Consider the following 26,555-nt stretch of genomic DNA (forward strand, 5'->3'; position numbering starts at 1 on the left):
TCTACTGGATTTGCTTCCTACCTGTGTCCTGGGAGAGGCAAGTGACTTGGTGGTGGTGTGCTACTTATTGCAGGGAAAACTTGGGTAACTTTGTGGAAGTGGTGATTCAGGACTTCGGTCCAACATGACCTTGGGCAAGTCCTTGACAAATAGGAAAAGGGACTTGGAAACACAGCGGCCTCCCCTTCATAATTACTACTCTGTTTACAGGAGGCTCCCCTCGTTCTTGGCCTGCACAACCCTGACCCTGCTGCCTCTCTGCTTCCTCTGTCACTCGCTGTACGGCGTCGTTAGGGGCCCAAATGTGTTCTCACATAGAGTGTGTGCCCTGTGCGGACAGGGCCTCAGTGACAATCTCCTCTTAAGAGAATAAAGGAAAGAATGAGGGGCTGCTTCTGAGTTTTGGATTTGCTTTGCTTCTTTGTGGCCATGTCCGCCTCTGTATCTCTGGCTGGCCTCCCTCTGGAATAGCCTTGCTTTTTTCACTATTCATGACTCAAAGCCAGGTCCTCCACTCCTGTCCACCCTCCTTGGGAGAACAGACTGCTTAACCCGCCACCCAAACAGAATTCAGTTTACTAAGATGTCCAGTTCGTAGAGCCAATGATAACCACTGCTGGAAATGACCAGGAAGGGCCCAAATCAAGAGTGGCCATGATTGTCATTTCATGATGCATAATTAACAGAGCCTCTGAGAGGGGACAGAATTTTGGTTGACCCAATTCCATCTGCAGTACAAATGGATAAAAAAATAAAATCTAGGGCTAAGTTAGAGATTTCCCTCCACTCTTGCGGCAAATATCACGCATGCTATTTGTTTAATATCAGTTCATTGAACTCTACACATTTTCCTTTCCTGAGAAACAAATGCACGGATTGAGTTGCTGCCTCCTCACAGATTAGACTGTTTGTTTTAAGGGCATCAGCATACTGCCTCTTTATTCTTCACAGCCCCTTTCAAAACCTCCAATTCCTATCAAAACCCCTATTTCATTCACACTGCACACACTGTCCCACAGCGTTCTTACTCGGGAGGAGTTTAGTAGTTGTTTGCTGATTTTACGGGGACAAACACAGATATTCAGGTTTAGAAAGAGTAAAGGAAATCATCGCATATCAGGGACTGGCAAAAGGCTGCTGGGATTTCTAATGGTCTCTGGGTGAAGAAGGGCTCTGTCATCTCTGAGAGGGCTCTTGGTTTTTTGGTGCCCCAGATTTCCCACCCATAACATGCTGGAACACTAAGGCATTGGTTCAAGTCTCTAAGTTGGGATTCAGAAGAAGTTTTCAGAATTCATGCTTCAACACACTTGGGTGCCCACTGGGGCTGTGAAAGGTCCAGAGGCTGCTGGGGTTGTGGCTGTCCTCATTTTGCACAAGTTGAAACTGAGCCCCTGAGGTTCAGTGACTCGGATTCGCACAGCCAGATCCCAGCCTCATGTCCTGGGATTCTAGATGTTTGCCCCTCGCTCCCTTTCTGCCTTCCTAACAAAACGACAAAGGGGATTGTGCACGACTCTCCTGCTGAGTGAAAGGTGAGCAATGTCAGCCTCATGGTCTAAAGGCCAAGACATAATCAGCTCTGCAGGCTCTATTTACATAGATCTTTGCCACCTTCTTTCTATAAACCCCCAGAGTGCCAGTGTTTACTGCAGTGGAGTAAAGAGTCAGGATGTGTATGTTCCTATTCTCTCTTTCCCCTGATGGAAAGGTGTGCTGGAGACGGGGAAGGAAGACACCTAGAAACTGCTCTTCTGATCTGTGCTCTTCCTGGTGGAAGTAGGTTCCAAAGTTGGCCATGATGTTCATGAAGACAGATACTTCCCCAGTGATGAACTCTGGGACCCCAAGCTGGGTCACCACAACATGTGGGCAGTGAATGGGGACTAGGTGAGTTAGGCATGGCCGTATCCAGGGAGAGATGGGGTACATGCCTGGGGAAAGAGGTTGACAGAACTGGAAGCTATGGGATTATGGTTTTGGTTATCTCAAAAGGCTCTTGCCGGGAGTTTTCCAGGCTTGGCACAGGAACATGGCATATTTTCCATTTTGAACCAGAGGGTGACTCCTACTTGACTGGAATATACCTTACAGCAATGGAGTTTAACATCACTTGGGTCATGGATTCCTGTGAGAGTTGATGAAAGTCATATTTGCAGAAGGAAAAAAGAAAAACATTACACACCATTTCAGTGTGTTTATGGATCCCTTGACGACAGACCCCCAGATCCTGATTTGAAAGCCACTACCTTTTTCTATTTTTCTTTTTGCACACCAGAGGGTGTATAGGAATTCTGTAAGGTATTGGCCAGGCTCCAAAGTGAAGATGGGAATATTGGGATGTGACTGAGCTTACGTCAAAAGAGATGTTCTGGGTGGAGGAATGCAGTGAGCTGTGTGATCTTCCCATTCATGGGAAGACTGCGTTTTTTTGTCTGTAGGACACGTAGCAAGATTCTATTTTTTCCCCAGAATATGTCCATCTGTACACTGTGCTGTGGCTGGAAGACAATGCATGGATAGGGATGGATAGATGCCTTTAATAGCTACTCAGAAACTGATACCTATTGGATGTTAGGGTTGGAGATGTGCTAGCTGTGTGGTGAATGCAGATTGGAGAATTTCTAGGGGGTAGTGCCTGGTGCAAACTTAGCAGCAGGGTGAGCCCCTGACAAAATGGACAGAAGGTGGATCACCTCTTACTTACCCCTGAGCAGCTGCAAAAATTAAGGAAGACGGCAGAGCTGACTGGAGCACCTCCAAAAATAAAGGGTTACACTCAGATGATAAAAGTATCAAATTCATAACTAAGAAAGATGGCCTGTGAAAACACAGATAATGCCAAGATCAAGGACTTTGATAAGCATTCCATAAAGGAAGAGCCAAGGGAGTCTCACCCTTCTGAAGTGCTCTTAGACTCCTGGGGTGCCCGGGAGACCCAGTTCGGAAACTCTGTGGATACATTCTATTAGAGAGTCTAGTACGTCACACTTGCAATGACTTGATCCCAACTGATCAAAACGAGGCTCTTAGTGCCTCTAGAAGGCAGCCCCAAGCCCCATAGGAGTTGTCAGTGACTACAGTTTTTCAACACCCAGAGTCTCCCCCAGTTTCCTGCCTCATTGGGTAAGACTTGTCCCATGATATAACCCTCTGCCTGCCTTCTGCAGGTGTGGGTGCTTTCTAGAATCTTCTGCTTTCATACCCTCCCCACTCCTGCCAGAGTGTGGGTGTTGTCTACAGATGCTCTGAGGAGTCTCAGAAAAGCTTGAGAAGCTCCCTTCTGATCTATCTAGTGAAAGGGCTACACACTTAGTATCCAGGACATGCAGTTTGGATGAGGAAGTGTTGAAATATTGTTTGTTCAACTGGACTGAATATCTGAAATCAGGACTGTTCTGAAAAGCCCAGAATGGTGTGTATGTGTGTGTCCCAAACCCTGGTCCTGGTGCCCTTCCAAATCTCCCCCCAGTGGATTGGGCTCTCCTGAACTAAGTCCCCCGATTATTTATCTGTTTACACTCATGAGGTGCTGGGGCAAACTACGCACGAGACTCCAAAGCCTGCCCACTGTCATGGTTAAATGCAGGTTCTCTAAGTGTTGATGTTCAGTGAATTTTGAAAGGTTTTGGCACCTGTTATTTGGATAAATTATAAAATGCCTCTCCTTGCTCTTCCTCTCTTCTTCCATAGGCTGTGAACTTTGTGGTTTCTGAAACGAGTCAGTTGTTGTTGGAATATTATTTAAGGAGACAGGCGTCAATGCCATTGTAAAAATGGTAACATTTTAAACCATCACTTAAAAGCGTGGTGAGTTGCAGAACAGAATTTTAGTGTGGCCAGACACTGGCTTTCTGTGAGATCTGGTCAAAGTAAGGAGTGGTCAGGAGGGCTGGGTGGCTCTAGACACCCTACCACCGACATCACCATAGGTTGGGGTAGACTCTGGGCCACTGAGCCCAGCAACAGATCCCCACTGTTGAGGTTCAGCTAGGTGGGCAGAGCTGCTCAGCTTTCTGGCAGGTCCAGCGAGCTCTCATCACGAAGCTGGACCAGGTCATGGAAATGTGGGGGATGCAGAGAAGTCCAGGTGGGCTGGCTATTCCTGATAAGAAAGCTCATTTTCTCATTCATCCATCCAAAATTCTTCCAGTTGGCAAGTATTTTGTTTTTTCTCTGTGCTAGGCACCGTATTTGCCCTAAGGTTATATAGAAATGGTCAAAACTTCATCTCTGTCTTCAAGGTCACAGCTACTAGACAAGGCAGTCAAGTTGAAGTGGAATTACAACGGAATGCAAAAGCACTATGCTAGAGATAAGTTACAGGGGGACTCTGAAACCTAAGGGTGAGGCCCTTCACCTTGCTGGGGGGAGTCAGGAAAGGCATCCAAAGAAGGGGGTTTCTGCTCTAGATCTGGATCCTGCCCAAGGAGGGCTGGAGAATGGAGTGGAGATCAACTTTCCAGCAGAGGGCACCCACTGCTGGGTAGAGAGTCCTGACTTGGTTGTGAATAGGGCTGGGGCTTTAATCTGTTGGGGAATTGGAAAATCAGAACAGTGGACCTCGAGCACCACGTTGGAGGATCAAGAACAGGACTTGGAACACGGGGTACAAGGCAGAAACCCAGTCCTCTGACCTTGGGCACATGGAGATTATCTGGGTTTGGGAACACCAGGATGCAGGAGCCCTGATTGCCCTACGACTAGAATGGAGATAGTGAACTGCTCTCAGGGATGTATGCAAGCTCGGGCATCAGTCCTAGGGCTCAGAGGTCAGGATGAGAGCCAGGGAGGGTCCAGGCGCAGAGCTGTAACCTAGCTACCTAGCCCTCATGGTTGGGCACCACTCCCCTCTCAGTCTGCAGGCAGGAGACCTAAAGCTAAACCCTGCCAGATGGGCAGTGGGGTAGGAAGGGAAGGGCCGGGGGGTGGTGGGGAGAACGGAAGCGACTCCACCATTTCCTTCCTCGTGCCTGGATTGGTTTGGGTCTAGACTGGGGTGAGGTGCCAGCCTTGGACAGGCCTGGCTGTGGCAGGGAGATGGAGAGCTGGGGGTAGCGATGTGGACGCGCTGAGAGATTCGGTACACTAATGTTCTGCAGAGCTGGGCGGCTTTCTGGCTGAGAGTTGGGTTGCACGAAAACTGTCACATGCAAATGGATGCTTAATGTTGTGGAGATAGATGATAGAGTTGACTTGTCAGGGGTTAGCCAATCAAACTTGGACCAGTGGCAAACCCTCGGTCCTTCTGACACCAGGATGTCCCTGACCCTTGTTGCACGCCTCTGTGAAGGACGTCTCCTAGCAAGGGTATTTATGCTAATTTCAACCTCCTGGGAGGTTATGGAAGCTAATAGGCTGTCTTTGGATCCACAGCTGTCTGCCCCTCTATCTTGATTCCCTCCAGCCCACCCCATTCAGGGAATACATTTCTACCTGTACCTTGTGCAGCTTGCAATCTGGCCTGGGACCTAATCTGGAGTCTTGACTTAAGAGAACCAAGCCTTTGAATCCTAGTTTTTGATCCTGACGGCTCTTTGATCCACCTCTATATTCCTGTCCCTACAAGGCACTTGGTCCTGGACCCCAGCTTGGTCAAATCTGTCTCTGATCCAAATTGTGCTCTTGGTTATAGCTTCATCAATGGCACATTTCAAAGCCAAAGTTAAATCTCTGCCAGAGGAACATGTGAATATTCAGAGCACAATCTTGTATACCTGGCCTACATGACTGACTTAGGAGTAACAGAAAGCTTTAAGAGTAGTAACTGCCTTTTGGGTGAGATTTAAAACTTAGGGCCAGAGCATTTTCTTATAAAACCGTGGATATGTTTCCTACGTGTAGAAGCACAGACAGCTAGTTAAGAGCTGTACCAGGTTCTTGAAATCTGCATAAAATTTGGCCCATTATTGAGTCAAACAAAACTTGTATGAATTGGCATTTCTCTTCATATTCTGAGACTCCAGCGGCAGTTGGCTTCTTTCTTGTTTATTGCCCTGAGTGGCCATTTCCCTGCTAGCCTCAGCTTATGTACTTAGGTGTTTTCTAAAAAAAATTTGAAACTGTGCCCAATACTCTTGTCATGCGATTGTTCATCCACTTATTCTTTAATGTGACAGCTTTCCTCTTCTTATACCCCAGAGAAGTCCACAAAATGCTAAATTAAATGAGAAAGGCCCTCAGTCTCTGATATATAGCCCTAGTAATAAATTTCTCTCCTTTGGCAGTCATTGGCATTTTGGGTTATTTGACTACTTTGACTAAATATATATGTGTATATATATACACATATACATATATATTTCAGTCCAAAACAGAGGTTTATAACTGCAGTTTTGCAACTAATTTCAATGTCCTGATTTAAATGCATTTTGCTATACCAATTCAATGGTAAAAAATAATTCAAGAAATTCATGAATTTTTTTTTTTTGGAAAGAGGAGAAATTAGTGATTTTTAACTATGCTAAATCCAGACGAGCAGCTGTGGGAGGCTGATGAGCTAATATAGCCGGGGCTTCTCCTCAATGAATACCTTGTGATGCCAAGGGCTGTTGGGACGATCCTTGTCTTTCACTGGCAGCCCCAGAGAATGTGAGAAATAGATAGCACATCTATATTTAAATTATATTTGGGGTATATTTAGCCAGTAACAGAGACACTGTAGAGACTGAGTAGAAGAAGAGCCTTCCCTGGCAATGAATTGCTAGCTGGTGTTCATGATACTTTGGGCTCCCAAACGCCTCTGGGTGCGCTTTTATTTCCAGGAAATGGCTGGTGTCTTAATCATGAATTCTTACTTTGCCTGCTAAAATAGAATGTATATTTGCGCATCTTTATGTGATGTGGTTTCTCCCTCAGATGCCAATCAGTCTACTTTATTTGGAGAGGAAGAAGACAGCTGGTGCAATCTCGTTGGGGCAGTAACGGAGGAGAGTTTGTGAGAGCTAGTTTTATTTCTTCCTGTCCCCTGAAGGTAGAAGAAGCCCTACTTCAGAGTGACGGGTTTCCTGGGAATTTCCTAGTAGTTCAGTGTTTGATGACAACAGGGAAAGTGCTTGTCCTTTGGAAGGGAAGTTATTTCAGAAAAATACACTTGTTGAAATTTCCATGTGAGGAGATGTTTATTTATAGGGGGATATTACCTAAGTAAAAACCTCAACGACCCCCCAAGCCCTCCAAAAAACCTCCCAGTATAGGCATGACACCTTTTGTTCCCTCATAGCCAGGCTTTCCCCTCTGTGAATGATGCAATCAGTCAAGCTAGCTCTAATTGTAGACAGTCTTGAGGTTCTTGAAGAACACACAGGCTAACAATGGAAGAAAAACCATGGGCCTTAAACACAGGCCTAAGTTTCTTCATCCTCACTTTGGGATCCTTATTCAGGAGGTGCCCACCAGCCCTTCCGTGCTGATTGTTTACTGTTGGAATCCGCTCTGATTGGTTGGTGCCCGTACCATATACCGGTTGTTAAATATTTTGAACATCAGGTCCATCTAGCTTAGAATAGAGCTGGGAAGGGAATCGCAGTTTAAAGGATGTGAATGGGTCAGAGGTGACACCCTCAGATGGGAATAGTCCTAGTTGTGACAGCAGTCACTGGGAGGGAGGATAGGATGGTGAGGGGGGAATTGACTGGACCACCCAAGGTAGGCATCGGTAAATCTGAGCCTTTCAAAGCCTTTCTTACAAAGTCTAAAGGTGGAAGACAACATTTACCTGTGAAACCCAGGAAATAGGAGTGGATTGGAAAGAGAGGTGGGGCCAGGAGGGTACCCGAGAGAGCACGAGGGACAGAGCTGGAGTGTGAATGGCTTGCCTCTATTCGTCCCTAGTCTGATGGCCGGTGAAGCTGGCTACCCCTGAGGCACTGGGTGAGGGCAGACATAGCCTGAGTGCCCTGCCCTCTCAGCTGCTCTCCCCCCTCCTTTCTAGCACCAATACTGGGGAGCTGGCCCAGAGTGGATGGAACATGTCCTAGGGGTGTACCCTGGCTGAGGCCCAGCCTCTTCCCTCCTGCTCAGCACATCATTTTCATGGCCCCCATTACTCTTCTGAGCGTTCAGAGTGGACCCCAGTTGGCAATTCATTCGTGCACTTGTTTTCTCAGTGCTGGGAACTCTGAAGGAGGAAAGGTGGAACCTGCCTTATACTATGGTCATGGTATATCCCTGTCACTCTAACTTTCCACAGCTTTGATGTGTAAAAAGATTCAAACCTGTGCACGCTTTGGCTTTTCCTTCCAGTTCACTATGTTACTTGCAGGCAGTTTAATGTTAACAGAATTTCTGGAAACAATTTGCATTTGACTTTAGGATGTACTATATCGCTTCTTCCCTGAGCAAAATTAACTGTCTACTTGTCTTTTGGGGAGGGATATTAAGTTAGATTTTATTCTGCAATGTCATAGTAACACAAGTGGTAGATGAGCCAGGCAGAAACTGAGCCTGGATAAGATGAACATTTTCCTCTCAATAAATCACAAAGGGGTAACTGAAAGCGGATGCTAGTCATAAAGTTCCACATTATCACTTATCTTTGGGTGTGACTTAGGTTGACTACTTCTGATGATGTCATTTGGGGTTAGAAGAAACACTTTGTGTTCCATGAGCCAACATATGCTGCCGGTTAAATGATTTCAATTTTTCATGTGTAAGTAGCCAGGTTTCACAATACGATGCTTCAGTGCCTTATGGAAGTAAAGGCTGAAGACGCACCCAGGTGTCCGAAGCCCCCTTGAAAATTGGTTAGTGTGCCTTTTGGAGAAGGATACCTAACCTCCTGAACAGGGATCAAAGTTCATAGTACTGGGGCTAGACCTGTGACTTTGAGTGGAGGGTCAGTGCTGAGGACTCCTTGGCATAGCCAAAGAGAAGCCCAGGAGCGATGGGGAGATGACTGTTTGAAGTGGACACCTCACTGTGTCACCTCATCTTGTGATTTTTCTTTTATCCTGGTAGAGGTAGACCTCATTTACAAAGAGGCAGAATCCATGAAATGGCCTATGAAAAGAGGCTTTTCGCTCTGCACTGGAGTCTCAGCTAAAGCCTTAACATTGAGGGCAATGGGCTAAATAAATAAATAGCTCCACATTCATTCAGAATTTACCAAAGAGGAACCAGAGTTGTTCTTTGAACACCTGCACCCATCAACCAGGTCCATCTTATTGGAGGATTGCCATTTATTGGGTGAATTATTTTGAAGGGTATTTGAAGGAGTAAAGCCAGCTATGGGTCTTCTCCTCAGGGAAGGGAAAAGAGGAGAGGAGAGGGTGTTGCTACTTTTTGCTCTCATTCATTAGCCAAATGAAGAAGACCTAATAAAACCACCAGAACTTCTCAGACTTTGGTGTTTTCTGTTAGAAGGGTGACCATGTCACATTCCCTGGCTGAATACCAGTTGGGGTTCAGAAACTCATTAGCTTGCCTGTTTGAGCACAGAGTTCTCTAGAAAGATTGACAGGTGTCCCCTGGAGAAGTCTAAAGGGGGGAGGTTGGCTGGGGCAGCTCACAGGAGCAAGTTCAGTGGCTAAGCAAGATGCACTTCACTGCTTTGAGGGGCAAGAATGTATCCCCAAGGCATCAGGCAGATATGTAAACAGATCTGGGCGCAAGTTGTCTTGAAAAGATCCTGTCTAAGAAGCCTGTTTTCTTGAGTAAGCAGACTCCAGAGATACGCTGCCAGGGCAGGAACTGACGGAGCTGGGGTCCTAGAGGCTCAGCCAGGGGAAGAATCGCTTGCCACAAGGAGGAGCCCTAAATGGTCTTCAACACACCCTTAACTGCTGCCCACAAAATAAAGCCAGTACTTATATGACAGAGGCACATCGAGGCACCGAAACAGCACCAATTAAGTAAAAATTCCTCTGGTCTCTTCCTTCTCATCCCTTTGGTACCTGGAGAACCAAACAGCAGACACTGGGTAGATTGAGCTGGGGTAGGAGGTATTGCTGAGAGAGAAGGCCAACGACCCCTCCAAAGATGCCGATTCCCAAAACGTGAAATCAAGCCTGAGTTGGGTGGAGAAAGAAGCTGTAATTGAACACAAGTTTACAGTTTTGATTCAGAAAGTTTTGATTCTGGACTGGATCTTTGAATTCCTGAATATGAGGCTGTTTTTTAACAGCTGAAATTGACTTGAAAGTGATGGAATCTGACCCAGGCATTGGGGGGAGAAAAAAGAATCTCCCACTTATATCATACCCAGTTAAACCCTATATAAACCTGATAAAAAATCTGTATTCCAGGTGTGCTAATGCAGCTTGCTACATTAGCTTGCTGTTAGCTACACTGGCTTTATTTCATACACCTACCAAGATCGTGGTAGTTTCAGGCACAAAAGGTATATCTCCACTCTGGTTATTTAAGGGCTGGCAAGATTTCGCCCAAGGGGAACAGAGCACAGTGCTTTCCAAGGCAAGAATATAACAGGGAAGACCCACCCCAGACCATCCTATCCTCTCTAGAGCCAGGAGAAGACTCTTTGGGCTCTGGTTGGATTTTTTCCAAGGTAGTTTTCAGCCCTTCTCCGTGGACTCACATGGCTTCCCCGTCCCCCAATTAGGATGAAAAGTCCAATGTTTGCCGAAGCTGTTTTCTCCATAGGAAGGACTCGCTTTGAAGGGTCAAAAGGATCAAACTGAGCTCCTGTGGACAGCCAAAAGCCAGTGATGCCTTTGGGAACTTTTCTGACACCTTCCACTGAAAACCCCCAAGAAGAATCCGGAAACTCTCTTTTATTATCTGTATTCATACTAAGAAGCAAAAGCAGGCAAGGGGTTGTCTCATCTTCTCCAAGGGCATTTTCTTTCTTCTCAGAGCTCACTTTAGGAGCCTCACGATTAAGCACACACAAACAAGAAATACGGAAGCCTCAACAATACGGAAGCTTCCTTTGTGAACGGCAGATTAATAAGCATTTATGCTAATGGTCCTGGCTGGGTCGCTTTCTTTTCCGTATATTGCTCTTCTTGAGCATATCTCAACCTGAAGACCATTTTCTTTGCTGTGTGCTGGCAGCACCATGTTAAAGACTCAAGAGGATATTTTCCAAAGAATAGTAAGGCATTCCTAAGGTCCTCAAGGACTGATTGGAGCTGTTTTTCTATAGTCCTTTCTTCCGTTGATGCCAACGCATTGTTTGAGTCATACTTCCTCTTTGCAGAGGCAGAGGCAGAGACAGGAGAAACAGATGAGTACGGTTTCAGAAGTGAGGGATCCTGGGTTCTCTTTCCAACGCTGCCATGGACTTCCAACAAAACCTGAGGCTCAAAGTCAAATATATTGTTAAGCAATTTAAAGCCAGAGGGAGCTGTTACACAGAGGGTATTAGAGCCTTTCTGGAAGCTATGTTTATGTTGCCTTTTGTTTTGGGAGAAGACAGGTCCTAACACCCAAATTCTAGTTCATAAGGTCTTTTCCTTAATTTCAAACTCAACCACTAAAATCTGGCTTTTGTTCATTTTATTTTTTTTCTCTGGAGCTGGACAGATTTCTCATTACGAACACAATATTTTAAATTGCTTTTAGACTGAGCTGAACTTTTTTTCTGATAGTATGAGAAAAGCATGGGAGACATGCTCCAGGCTCCCAAGAGCAGAAAAAGTTAGCAGTTGGAGGAACCACAGCAATGTGTACCCAGTAAAGACAGTAGATGAGGCTCAGTGGGTGTCTTGGATGGAAGTCCCTGGTTTTGTAGGAAATGTAGGACAAAAATTGTAAAATCTTTTTATTTTTTGTAGGAAATGTAGGACAAAAATTGTAAAATCTTTTTATTTTTTGTAGCTTGAATTTCTTACTGAGGATTCAGTTCTGCTTTTCTGTCATCCTGGAGAAAACTCAGACATGGTTTTAAGACGCTAGGTTGGCCAGATTATACCTAGTTTTGACTTCAGTTGATATCAAAAACTTCTATAGCAATTGTCTCCTGTTTGTCCCAAATTAATAAATCTCCTTTACTTTTTTTTAATAACAATTTTATTTATTTATTTATTTATTTATTAATGGCTGGGATGGGTCTTTGTTGCTGTGCACAGGCTTTCTCTAGTTGCGGTAGAGAAAGAATAATGGGGGCTATTCTTCATTGCGGTGCGTGCACTTCTCACTGCGGTGGCTTCTCTTGTTGTGGAGCATGGGCTCTAGGCATGTGGGCTCAGCAGTTGCGGCACGCGGGCCCTAGAGCGCAGGCTAAGCAGTTGTGGCACAGGGTCTTAGTTCCTCTGCGGAATAGTGGGATCTTTCTGGACCAGGGCTCGAACCCGTGTCCCCTGCATTAGCAGGCGGATTCTTAACCACTGCACCACCTGGGCAGTCCCTCCTTAACTTCTAAAGGCAGGGAGTCTGGACTGTTATTTTCGTTTTAAGCAACTAACAATGAGGGGGAAGTCAAAACACATGGCCTTGATGTGGTCTTTTGAACAGAGATTCTCAAATGGCTAAGAAACAAGGGCAAAGGTCACTGAAGACTGACGTCGACCTGGATTCAAGATGAGCTCCCCTGATCTCCTTGCTGGGATCAGAATCTTGCCCCAACCCCATAGTTGCTTGGCCAGATGATAAATTTATTAGAAATTTTTACTCTTCCAGAAGGATAGACCCTGATTGGTTTATCCTTAAATGCTCACTGGAGTAGTCTACTTCAAACAATAGACTACCTAGATTCACTGCTCTGCTGGCTTTCTGAGTTTCAATTGTCATGCTCTCTGGGAACTTCTTCCCAACAGGTCTGACAGCTTTCAGTGTTTAATGCTGGTTGAAACCAGCTGGATTCATCATGTTCCTCTAGGGGCTGTGTCTTGGCTGCTGGCTGTGGCTTCTCTTCTCTTGTTAGGGGTCTCTTGATGAAACCAGTTCCTCCCATTCTCACAGTGATGGCCTCTTCTCTGCCCTCACTGACCCATGGTTGAAGTATACAGTATGCCTCAATGTCGCTTCCATCAGAGTAGTGATACATCAGGGACATGTCCAGATGGAAATATTTTGTGATCAGTAATTTTTGAGAGCTCAGAAATTTTTCTATCAGATGGTCCTTACCACCAGGAATCATAAGAAGTCTGTGCAGAGGCAGAATCTCAGCTCTTTTGGTTATGTACTTTTGAGACTGTCTTACACAATTCTGAAACAACTGGTCAGTACAATTAACCACTCTTTTGGCAGGAAGCACACAAACATAATCATGCCTTAAATAGTCCAGTTATAGTGTCATTTGTTTTCTGTCAGTGAAGAGGAGGGATTCAGTGACATCTGATTCTCAAAGACACACAAACATAGGAAGCTGGAAGATACTAGAGCAATGGCTACAAAATTCTGGAGGAAACCAAAATTTCCAATCAAGAATTTTATACCCAAACATGGTATTAATGCACGTGTGGCTAGAATAAAGAAATTTTCAGACATGGGAAGTGCCCCAAATTTTACCTCTCTATAATGCTTCTCAGGAAGTTATTGGAGGATGTGATCCATTAAAAAAAAAAAAATAAAGCACCAAGTAATCAGAAGACATGGTGTGTTAGTCAGTGCTCTGTATTCCCCAGACCATTTCTTCTTCCCAGCACACAGGAAGACTACATATCCCAGGATCCCTTGCAGTTATATTGAAGCCATGTGAACGAATCCTGGACAATGGAATGTGGGAAGAAGTGATGTAACTCCTTTATCAGGTCTGGATATAAAAATATCCAGAATGATCTTCTGGTCTCCTTCATTTCCATGGTCACTTTGAGGCCTTGAGTTCCAGATGGCTTTCTATGAGATGGAGAGCCACCTGATCTGCCCTGGACTGTGACATGAGTGAGAAAAAATATTATGTTGAACCAATGAGATTTGGGTTTTGTCTATTGTAGCAACTAGTGTTGCTTTCTCACACTGAGAGAAAGTGGGTGCTGATGTAACAGAAACTTAAACTATGAGATGTGGGAGCCAGCAGCCCAAGGAGAACTGGTTACAAAGAATTAGTGTCGATGTGTGTTGGCCATTCTGGGATTCATTTGGCAAGTTGTTACAAGAAAGAGATGGCCTTAGGAAATAATTGGGAAGTTGAATTATAGATAAGAACACAGAAACTAAGGGGTGGAAGGAAGATAATAATTACCTCCAGGAAAAAGCAGATGGGTTTCAGAAAAGAAAAAAAAGACATGTTATAGTTTGCCACATGTCTTATTCATAAATAGCATATAGATTCATAATTTTAGAAGCACTGATGTAACATGTTGAGCAAGAGGAGATGAGGATGGAGGATGTGCACGTGTTGGTGGGGGAAGGGGAAGAGAGGAGGAGACTAATATCAGGAGACTGATATTATCATATCAGGAAGCCAATACATTGCCTAAAACCAAAAGAAAAATAAAAAAAGCAATAATAGCATGTTCTTCAGAGATATGCACATTTTCATACTGAAAGACTCAATTCAAAACAATACTTTCTGATGTATTGTCATGTCAGAGAAGGAGAAAGAATTTTAAACCAAACCATTTTCAGTGGTGAATTTCCTGTGATAGTTACCCTGATGGTAGCCATTCTTCAGTCAAGCTAATAAGAGAAACGAGCCTAGTTGTGATAGAGGTATTAAAAAGTCCTGACAATCAAACCTAAAAAGTCCTGACAATCAAACCTAAAAAGTCCTGACAATCAAACCTAAAAAGTCCTGACAATCATTACCCTATTTATCTACCTTGTCTTGTTTTCCTTCTGCAACCTCTGACCTTCACAGTTGGCTCAGAACATGATGTTCCTATCAACCATTTCTTCTCAGATAAACTGCAAATCACAACTGTTATTCTTTCCTTTCTCTTTGGACAATGATGCAAAACTAGTACTTGTGTATCAGCACACGCAACGTAATCATTGCTATGGAAAATTTACTCCCTGGTTTTCTTTCTTTTTCTACTTTTATTAAGTAACGGGTCAAGAATTTATGGTCCATGGGTCAAATCTGGCCCATGACCTCTTTTTGTGTGGTCTGTGGGGTAAGAATTGATTCATACTTACCTCTCCTCAATTCATACGTACATAAAGCAAAAAAAGTGGTAGTGAGACCGGAATCAGAGAGATTTTTTTTTTTACATCTTTATTGGAGTATAATTGCGTTACAATGGTGTGTTAGTTTCTGCTTTATAACAAAGTGAATCAGTTATACATATACATATGTTCCCATATCTCTTCCCTTTTGTGTCTCCCTCCCTCCCACCCTCCCTATCCCACCCCTCCAGGCGGTCACGAAGCACCGAGCTGATCTCCCTGTGCTATGCGGCTGCTTCCCACTAGCTATCTACCTTATGTTTGGTAGTGTATATATGTCCATGCCTCTCTCTCGCTTTGTCACAGCTTACCCTTCCCCCTCTCCATATCCTAAAGTCCATTCTCTAGTAGGTCTGTGTCTTTATACCTGTCTTACCCCTAGGTTCTTTATGACATTTTCTTTTCTTAAATTCCATATATATGTGTTAGCAGACGGTATTTGTCTTTCTCCTTCTGACTTACTTCACTCTGTATGACAGACTCTAGGTCTATCCACCTCATTACAAACAGCTCAATTTCGTTTCTTTTTATGGCTGAGTAATATTCCATTGTATATATGTGCCACATCTTCTTTATCCATTCATCTGTTGATGGACACTTAGGTTGTTTCCATTTCCAGGCTATTGTAAATAGAGCTGCAATGAACATTTTGGTACATGACTCTTTTTGAATTATGGTTTTCTCAGGGTATATGCCCAGTAGTGGGATTGCTGGGTCATATGGTAGTTCTATTTGTAGTTTAAGGAACCTCCATACTGTTCTCCACAGTGGTTGCATCAATTTACATTCCCACCAAAGGTGCAAGAGGGTTCTCTTTTCTCCACACCCTCTCCAGCATTTATTGTTTCTAGATTTTTTGATGATGGCTGTTCTGACTGGTGTGAGATGATATCTCATTGTAGTTTTGATTTGCATTTCTCTAAGGATTAATGAAGTTGAGCATTTTTTCATGTGTTTGTTGGCAGTCTGTATATCTTCTTTGGAGAAATGTCTATTTAGGTCTTCTGCCCATTTTTGGATTGGGTTGTTTGTTTTTTTGTTATTGAGCTGCATGAGCTGCTTATAAATTTTGGAGATTAATCCTTTGTCAGTTGCTTCATTTGCAAATATTTTCTCCCATTCTGAGGGTTGTCTTTTGGTCTTGTTTATGGTTTCCTTTGCTGTGCAAAAGCTTTGAAGTTTCATGAGGTCCCATTTGTTTATTTTTGGTTTTATTTCCATTTCTCTGCGAGGTGGGTCAGAAAGGATCTTGCTGTGATTTATGTCATAGAGTGTTCTGCCTATGTTTTCCTCTAAGAACTTGATAGTTTCTGGCCTTACATTTAGGTCTTTAATCCATTTTGAGCTTATTTTTGTGTATGGTGTTAGGGAGTGATCTAATCTCATACTTTTACATGTAGCTGTCCAGTTTTCCCAGCACCACTTATTGAAGAGGCTGTCCTTTCTCCACTGTACATTCCTGCCTCCTTTATCAAAGATAAGGTGACCATATGTGCGTGGGTTTATCTCTGGGCTTTATATCCTGTTCCATTGATCTATCTTTCTGTTTTTGTGCCAGTACCATACTGTCTTGATTACTGTAGCTTTGTAGTATAGTCTGAAGTCAGGGAGCCTGATTCCTCCAGCTCCGTTTTTCTTTCTCAAGATTGCTTTGGCTATTCGGGGTCTTTTGTCTTTCCATACAAATTGTGAAATTTTTTATTCTAGTTCTGTGAAAAATACCAGTGGTAGTTTGATAGGGGTTGCATTGAATCTATAGATTGCTTTGGGTAGTAGAGTCATTTTCACAATGTTGATTCTTCCAATCCAAGAACATGGTATATCTCTCCATCTATTTGTATCATCTTTAATTTCTTTCATCAGTGTCTTATAATTTTCTGCATACAGGTCTTTTGTCTCCTTAGGTAGGTTTATTCCTAGATATTTTATTCTTTTTGTTGCAATGGTAAATGGGAGTGTTGTCTTGATTTTACTTTCAGATTTTTCATCCTTAGTGTATAGGAATGCCAGAGATTTCTGTGCATTAATTTTGTATCCTGCTACTTTCCCAAATTCATTGATTAGATCTAGTAGCTTTCTGGTAGCATCTTTAGGATTCTCTATGTATAGTACCATGTCATCTGCAAACAGTGACAGCTTTACTTCTTTTCTGATTTGGATTCCTTTTATTTCCTTTTCTTCTCTGACTGCTGTGGCTAGAACTTCCAACACTATGTTGAATAAGAGTGGTGAGAGTGGGTAAACTTGTCTTGTTCCTGATCTTAGTGGAAATGCTTTCACTTTTTCACCATTGAGGATGATGTTGGCTGTGGGTTTGTCATATATGGCCTTTATTTTGTTGAGGAAAGTTCCCTCAATGCCTACTTTCTGCAGGGTTTTTATCATAAATGGGTGTTGAATTTTGTTGAAAGCTTTCTCTGCATCTATTGAGATGATCATATGGTTTTTCTCCTTCAATTTGTTAATATGGTTTATCACACTGATTGTTTTGCGTATATTGAAGAATCCTTGCATTCCTGGAATAAACCCCACTTGATCATGGTGTATGATCCATTTAATGTGCTGTTGGACAATGTTTGCTAGTATTTTGTTGGGGATTTTTGCATCTATGTTCATCAGTGATATTGGCCTGTAGTTTTCTTTCTTTGTGACATCCTTGTCTGGTTTTGGTATCAAGGTGATAGTGGCCTCGTAGAATGAGTTTGGGAGTGTTCCTCCCTCTCCTATATTTTGGAATAGTTTGAGAAGGGTAGGCTTTAGCTCTTCTCTAAATGTTTGATAGAATTCGCCTGTGAAGGCGTCTGGTCCTGGGCTTTTTTTTGTTGGAAGATTTTTAATCACAGTTTCAATTTCAGTGCTTGTGATTGGTCTGTTCATATTTTCTATTTCTTCCTGATTCAGTCTTGGCAGGTTGTGCATTTCTAAGAATTTGTCCATTTCTTCCAGGTTGTCCATTTTATTGGCATAGAGTTGCTTGCAGTAATCTCTCATGATCCTTCTGCAGTGTCAGTTGTTACTTCTCCTTTTTCATTTCTAATTCTATTGATTTGAATCTTCTCCCTTTATTTCCTAATGAGTCTGGCTAATGGCTTACCAATTTTGTTTATCTTCTCAAAGAACAAGCTTTTAGTTTTATTGATTTTTGGTATCATTTCCTTCATTTCTTTTTCATTGATTTCTGATCTGATTTTTACGATTTCTTTCCTTCTGCTAACTTTGGGGATTTTTGTTCTTCTTTCTCTAATTGCTTGAGGTGCAAGGTTAGGTTGTTTATTCGAGATGTTTCCTGTTTCTTAAGGTAGGATTGTATTGCTATAAACTTCCCTCTTAGAACTGCTTTTGCTGCATCCCATAGATTTTTGGTCGTCATGTCTCCATTGTCATTTGTTTCTAGGTATTTTTTGATTTCCACTTTGATTTCTTCAGTGATTACTTCGTTATTAAGTAGTGCATTGTTTAGCCTCCATGTGCTTGTATTTTTTACAGATCTTTTCTTGTAATTGATATCTAGTCTCATAGCCTTGTGGTCGGAAAAGATACTTGATATGATTTCAATTTTCTTAAATTTACCAAGGCTTGACTTGTGACCCAAGATATGATCGATCCTGGAGAATGTTCCATGAGCACTTGAGAAAAATGTGTATTCTGTTGTTTTTGGATGGAATGTCCTATAAATATCAATTAAGTCCATCTTGTTTAATGTATCATTTAAAGCTTGTGTTTCCTTATTTATTTTCATTTTGGATGATCTGTCCATGGGTGAAAGTGGGGTGTTTAAGTCCCCTACTATGAATGTGTTACTGTCGATTTCCCCTTTTATGGCTGTTAGTATTTGCCTTATGTATTGAGGTGCTCCTATGTTGGGTGCATAAATATTTACAATTGTTATATCTTCTTCTTGGATCGATCCCTTGATCATTATGTAGTGTCCTTCTTTGTCTCTTCTAATAGTCTTTATTTTAAAGTCTATTTTGTCTGATATGAGAATTGCTACTCCAGCTTTCTTTTGGTTTCCATTTGCATGAAATATATTTTTCCATCCCCTTACTTTCAGTCTGTATGTGTCTCTAGATCTGAAGTGGGTCTCTTGTAGACAGCAAATATATGGGTCTTGTTTTTGTATCCATTCAGCCAATCTGTGTCTTTTGGAGGGAGCATTTAGTCCATTTACATTTAAGGTAATTATCAATATGTATGTTCCTATTCCCATTTTCTTAATTGTTTTGGGTTCGTTGTTGTAGGTCTTTTCCTTCTCTTGTGTTTCTGGCCTAGAGAAGTTCCTTTAGCATTTGTTGTAAAGCTGGTTTGTGGTGCTGAACTCTCTCAGCTTTTGCTTGTCTGTAAAGGTTTTAATTTCTCCAACAAATCTGAATGAGGTCCTTGATGGGTAGAGTAATCTTAGTTGCAGGTTTTTCTCCTTCATCACTTTAAATATGTCCTGCCAGTCCCTTCTGGCTTGCAGAGTTTCTGCTGAAAGATCAGCTGTTAACCTTATGGGGATTCCCTTGTGTGTTATTTGTTGTTTTTCCCTTGCTGCTTTTAATATGTTTTCTTTGTATTTAATTTTTGACAGTTTGATTAATATGTGTCTTGGTGTATTTCTCCTTGGATTTATCCTGTATGGGACTCTCTGTGCTTCTGGACTTGGTTAACTATTTCCTTTCCCATATTAGGGAAATTTTCAACTATAATCTCTTCAAATATTTTCTCAGTCCCTTTCTTTTTCTCTTCTTCTTCTGGAACCCCTATAATTCGAATATTGGTGCGTTTAATGTTGTCCCAGAGGTCTCTGAGACTGTCTTCAGCTCTTTTCATTCTTTTTTCTTTATTCTGCTCTGCAGTAGTTATTTCCACTATTTTATCTTCCAGGTCACTTATCCATTCTTCTGCCTCAGTTATTCTACTATTGATCCCATCTAGACTATTTTTAATTTCATTTATTGTGTTGTTCATCATTATTTGTTTCATCTTTAGTTCTTCTAGGACCTTGTTAAATGTTTCTTGCATTTTGTCCATTCTATTTCCAAGACTTTGGATCATCTTTACTATCATTATTCTGAATTCTTTTTCAGGTTGACTGCCTATTTCCTCTTCATTTGTTAGGTCTGGTTGGTTTTTATCTTGCTCCTTCATCTGCTGTGTTTTTCTGTCTTCTCATTTTGCTTTACTTACTGTGTTTGGGGTCTCCTTTTTGCAGGCTGCAGGTTCGTAGTTCCCGTTGTTTTTGGTGTCTGTCCCCAGTGGCTAAGGTTGGTTCAGTGGGTTGTGTAGGCTTCCTGGTGGAGGGGACTAGTGCCTGTGTTCTGATGGATGAGACTAGATCTTGTCTTTCTGGTGGGCAGGTCCAGGTCTGGTGGTGTGTTTTGGGGTGTCTGTGGACTTATTATGATTTTAGGCAGCCTCTCTGCTAATGTGTGGGGTTGTGTTCCTGTCTTGCTAGTTGTTTGGCATAGGATGTCCACTGTAGCTTGCTGGTTGTTGAGTGAAGCTGGGTGCTGGCGTTGAGATGGATATCTCTGGGAGATTTTCGCCGTTTGATATTATGTGGAGCTGGGAGGTCTCTTGTGGACCAGTGTCCTGAAGTTGGCTCTCCCACCTCAGGGGCACAGCCCTGACTCCTGGCTGCAGCACCAAGAGCCTTTCATCCACACGGCTCAGAATAAAAGGGAGAAAAAGTAAAAGGAAAGAATTAGTAGAAGTAGAAAGAAAGAAAGAAAGAAAGAAAGGAGGGAGGGAGGGAGGGAGGGAGGAAGGAAGGAAAGAAGGAGGGAAGGAAGGAAAGAAAGAAAGAAGATAAAGTAAAATAAAGTAAGATAAAATATAATAAAGTTATTTAAATTATTAAGAAAAAAAAACAAACAAAAAAGCAGACGGATAGAACCCTAGGACAAATGGTGGAAGCAAAGCTATACAGACAAAATCTCACACAGAAACATACACATACACACTCACAAAAAGAGGAAAAGGGGAAAAAAATCATAAATCTTGCTCTCAAAGTCCACCTCCTCAATTTGGGATGATTCGTTGTCTATTCATGTATTCCACAGAGGCAGGGTACATCAAGTTGATTGTGGAGCTTTAATCTGCTGCTTCTGAGGCTGCTGGGAGAAATTTCCCTTTCTCTTCTTTGTTCGCACAGCTCCCGGGGTTCAGCTTTGGATTTGGCCCCGCCTCTGCGTGTAGGTCGCCGGAGGGCGTCTAGTTTTCGCTCAGACAGGACGGGGTTAAAGGAGCCACTGATTCGGGGGCTCTGGCTCACTCAGGCTGGGGGGGAGGGAGGGGCACGGAGGGAGGGGCGAGCCTGCGGCGTCAGAGGCCCGCGTGACATTGCACCAGCCTGAGGCGCGCCGTGTGTTCTCCCGGGGAAGTTGTCCCTGGATCCCGGGACCCTGGCAGTGGCGGGCTGCACAGGCTCTGGGAGGGGAGGTGGGGATAGTGACCTGTGCTCACACACAGGCTTCTTGGTGGTGGCAGAAACAGCCTTAGCGTCTCATGCCCGTCTCTGGGGTCTGCGCTTTTAGCCGCGGCTCGCGCCCGTCTCTGGAGCTCCTTTACGCAGCGTTCTTAATCCCCTCTCCTCGTGCACCAGGAAACAAAGAGGGAAGAAAAAGTCTCTTGCCTGTTCGGCAGGTCCAGACTTTTCTCCGGACTCCCTCCGGGCCAGCCGTGGCACACTAACCCCCCTGCAGGCTGTGTTCACGCCACCAACCCCAGTCCTCTCCCGGCGCTCCGACCGAAGCCCGAGCCTCAACTCCCTGCCCCGCCCGCCCCGGCGGGTGATCAGACAAGCCTCTCGAGCTGGTGAGTGCTGGTCGGCCCTGATCCTGTGTGGAAATCTCTCTGCTTTGCCCTCCGCACCCCTGTTGCTGTGCTCCCCTCCGCGGCTCCGAAGCTTTCCCCCTTCACCACCCGCAGTCTCCGCCTGTGAAGGGGCTTCCAGTGTGTGGAAACCTTTCCTCCTTCACAGCTCCCTCCCACTGGTGCAGGTCTTTTTTCTTTTGCCCTACCCAGGTACGTGGGGGGTTTCCTGCCTTTTGGGAGGTCTGAGGTCTTCTGCCAGCGTTCAGTAGGTGTTCTGTAGGAGTTGTTCCACGTGTAGATGTATTTCTGGTGTATATGTGGGGAGGAAGGTGATCTCCGTGTCTTACTCTTCCGCCATCTTTCCAGAAGCTCTCTATTACAAGTTATTGAATATAGTTCCCTGTGCTATACAGTAGGTCCTTGTTGTTCATCTATTTTATGTATAGTAGTGTGAATCTGTTAATCCCAAACCCCTAATTTATCCCTCCCCCTTCCCCTTTGGTAACCATAAATTTGTTTTCTATGTCTGTAAGTCAATTTCTGTTTTGTAAATAAGTTCATTTCTATCATTTTTTTACATTCCACATATAAGTGGTATCATATGATATTTGTCTTTCTCTGACTTACTTCACTTAATATGATAATCTCTAGGTCCATCCGTGTTGCTGCCAATGGTGTTATTTCATTCTTTCTTATGTCTGAGTAGTATTGCACTGTATATTTGTACCACATCTTCTTTATCTATCTGTTGATGGACATTTAGAACTACATAGTCTTTTGTGGTTTGTAACTTTATCTGCATAAAACATATTTGATCACAAAGTCTAATGAAATTAATGGTGCTATTTCTTAACCTCCTACATTATTCTTATTTAACTTTTCCTGTAATGTGTTTTCTGTATTATTTGAGAATATTTAGCTCTTTTATAAAAGGCAAGACAACAAATGGGATAGACAAGACTCGTAAGAAGTGTTAAGCATAGTTAAGAAAGCTAGTAACTTACGAGATATAGGCAAAATCGATAGGACATACCTGGGATAAATAATGGGCAAACAAAGAGCTTGCAGAATACATAAGTGTTATAGATAGTAAGTAACCTGTGAGACAGGTTGAAGATAGAATAAATGGGATGTGTGGTGGAACAAAAAAAGAGTGTTAGTTATAGGTACAAAGACTTAGAAAAACCAAATCATAAAGTGAGATGATGCCACTTCTGGGCTTCCTTAAATTGACCAGCCATTGGAGGCTCCCGCTATGGTCTTATTCTGGCCCCACTCGTGTGCCGCCTAAGAAGCTCAGTGAAGACCCAGAGCTATTGAGCAGACTAATTGCCAAGCTGTCGCCATGCCCAGGCATCCTTGTCCTGAGTCTCTTGGATGAAGCTAGTGTTTGTGTTGCCTCCGGGCACTTTCTGTCTGCAAAGCCCTGTGTTCAAATTTCAGTCATCAGTGGGGAATATTGATGCAGGAAAGACAAGATGCAAACACTGTGTGACCCAAGATTTGGGTAGTGTAGTCTTTCCATCCTGGACTGCAAGATGTCTGTCCCTCACCCTGAGCACTTGAATCTTCCTTCCTGGGTCCCTTCTTCCAACAAGAAATATTAAAAATTGTATTTACTACTGTATTGGTATAAAGATGAGTATAATCCAGGCTGGATGACATATTTTCTTCAATTGTAAAAGAAATTAAAACCGCTTTGTGGGCTCCTAAAAGTGCCATGGGCCCTAGGCACTGAGTCTGTAATTCTTGATGAAGAATTTGTGCTGGTTCCATCTGCTTGTATCCTAAGTGTGTTAGCCTACTTCATCTCTTTCCCTGTCTTCTTACTGTGCTTTAAATTGATTAAATAACCTGTGTGATTCAGGTATTTTGATTTGGTTGGTGAATCTTTGTGACCTTTGAGAAATCTTGCCTGAGAGCATAGTTGGAAGCTACCATTGCATCAAGGTAATTTTCGTCACAACATCACCCAAACATCTGCATTAATACACACACACACACACACACACACACACACACACACACACACACACACACAGCTGACAGAATAGAACCGTCTTTCACCCTAGGCCCCCCTTCACAAAAAATGCATAATTTTAACCATACATTAAATTTTATACCATAATGAGTTAAATAATGAAAAACAGCAAATAGCTTTATGGTTGATTTCATAACTTACAAAAATCCATAAGTTTATGATATTAGATCTGTGTCATTTAATTTTGACAACTTTTTGTAATTTATTTTACAGTATTGTAAACTTATCACTCTGATTTGTGTCTTTCTTAGTGGATTTTATAATTAATGCATTACTTTGGGTAAAGTCAGAGGTTTTTGTTTTTCCTGACAGTAAATCAGATTGATTGACTTGATGAAAGGGGACTAGCTTTGCTAACTAGGTTATGTGCTGGATATTTTTCATAAATTGAATGAACTAAATATGAAGCTCCAAGGTTTTGCTATATAAATACATATATCTATATATTCTAAATGTATATTTATATGTAATAAGAAAAAGTATATTGAAATCAACAAATTTATTTTCATAGTATTTTCCGGTACATTGGATTAAACAAGATAATTACAAAAATAATAAATCCCACATGAAAGTAGCATAATCTTGGTCTAAAATGCCTCCTTCTCTGCACTTGGCCATGACCCAGGTTCAGTGTCTTCTGTGGTAGGCAGAATGGCCCTCCAAGATGTCCATGCCCTAATCCCTGGAATCTGTGAATATGTTACATTACATGGTAAAAGGGATTTTGCAGATGTAATTAAGGTAACAGGCCTTAAAATAATGAGGGTATCCTGGATTATTCAGGTGGGCCGGATCTAATCACACAAGCCTTTAAAAGCAGCGAACTTTTTTCAGCTGGAGACAGAGGAATGTGGCAGAAGGAGAACACAGAGGGATTTGAAGCACAGGGAGCATTTTACTACCTGTCGGTGGCTTTAAAAATGGAGAGAACCATGATTAAGGCTCTAGAAGCTGAGACAACCTCTGGCTGAGAGCCCCCAAGGATACAGGGGCCTCAGTTCTCCAGTGAAAAGGCACTGAATTCTGCCAACAACCTGAATGGGCCTGGAAGCAGATTCTCTCCAGAGCCTCTGCAGAAGAGCTGAGGCTGGTCAACACTTCTATTTTGGCCTTGAGACCCAGGAGGAGAGAAATCAGGTGAGCCCATCCTACCTACAGAAATGTGACACAAATTTTTGTTGCTTTAAGTCACTAAATTGGTGGTCAGTTTTCATGGCAACAATAAAAAATGAATATATACCCTCCTAGCGTTCAGGACAGTGCCACACCTGCAGCTGACTTTTTTGATTGTTAATTTTTGATTTTCTTCCCTCTGGAAGAGTAGTCCTTACAGCAAAAAAACGTGACTACTGTGTGTGTCAGTCACACTGTCTTATACATGCATACTTTCGGGATATTGCAGGTTTAGTTCCAGATCACCGCAATAAAGTGAATATTGCAATAAGGTGAGTCACACGAAGTTTTTGGTTTCCCAGTGCATATAAAATTTATGATTACACTATGCTGTAGTTTATTAAGAGTGCAATAGCACTACATCTAAAAAAATATGCATACCTTAATTTAAAAATATTTTATTGCTAAAAAATGCTATCATCCGAGACTTCAGCAAGTCCTAATCTTTTTGCTGGTGGAGGGTTTTGCCTCCTTGTTGACTGCTGACTGATCAGAGTAGACGTGGCTGTGACAACTTCCTAAAAGACGATAATGCAGTTTGCCTCATTGACTGACTCTTGTTTTCGCAAATGATTTCTTGGTAGGGTGCAATGCTGTTTGATAGTATTTTACCCGCAGTAGAACTTCTTTCAAACTTGGAGTCAATCCTTTCAACCTTGCCTGCTGCTTTATCAACTAAGTTGATGTAATATTCTAAATCCTCTGTTATTTCAACAATCTTCACAGCATCTTCACTAGGAGTAGAGTCCATCTCAAGAAACCACTTTCTTTGCTCATCCATAATAAGCAACTCCTCATCCATTAAAGTTTTGTTTTGTTTTGTTTTGTTTTTTGTTTTGTGGTACGCGGGCCTCTCACTGTTGTGGCCCCTCCGTTGCGGAGCACAGGCTCCGGACACGCAGGCTCAGCGGCCACGGCTCACGGGCCCAGCTGCTCCGCGGCATGTGGGATCCTCCCGGACCGGGGCACGAACCCGTGTCCCCTGCATCAGCAGGCGGACCCTCAACTACTGCGCCACCAGGGAAGCCCTCATTAAAGTTTTATCATGAAATGGCAGCATTTCAGTCACATCTTCAGGCTCCACTTGTATTCTTGCTATTTCTAACACATCTGCAGTTACTTCCTCTCAAAGTCATCCATGAAGGTTGGAATCAACTTCTTCCAAATTCCTATTAATGTTCATATTTTGACTTCTTCCCATGAATCACAAATATTTTTAATATTATCTAGACTGGTGAATCCTTTCCAGAAGGTTTTCAATTTGTTTTGCCCAGATCCATCAGAGGAATCACTATCTATGGCAGCTATAGGTGTACGAAATGTATTTCTTAATAAGACTTGAAAGTTGCAGATCCATGGGTTGCAGAATGGATGTTGTGTTAATGGGCATGAAAACATTAATCTCATGCATCTCCATTATAGCTCTTGGGTGACGAGATGCATTGTCAATGAGCAGTAATATTTTGAAAACAATCTTTTTTCCCTGAGCATTAGGTCTCAATAGTGGGCTTGAACTATTCAGTGAACC

This window comes from Leucopleurus acutus, assembly GCF_964270905.1.
Source record: "Leucopleurus acutus genome assembly, chromosome: 1".
Lineage (NCBI taxonomy): Eukaryota > Metazoa > Chordata > Mammalia > Artiodactyla > Delphinidae > Leucopleurus > Leucopleurus acutus.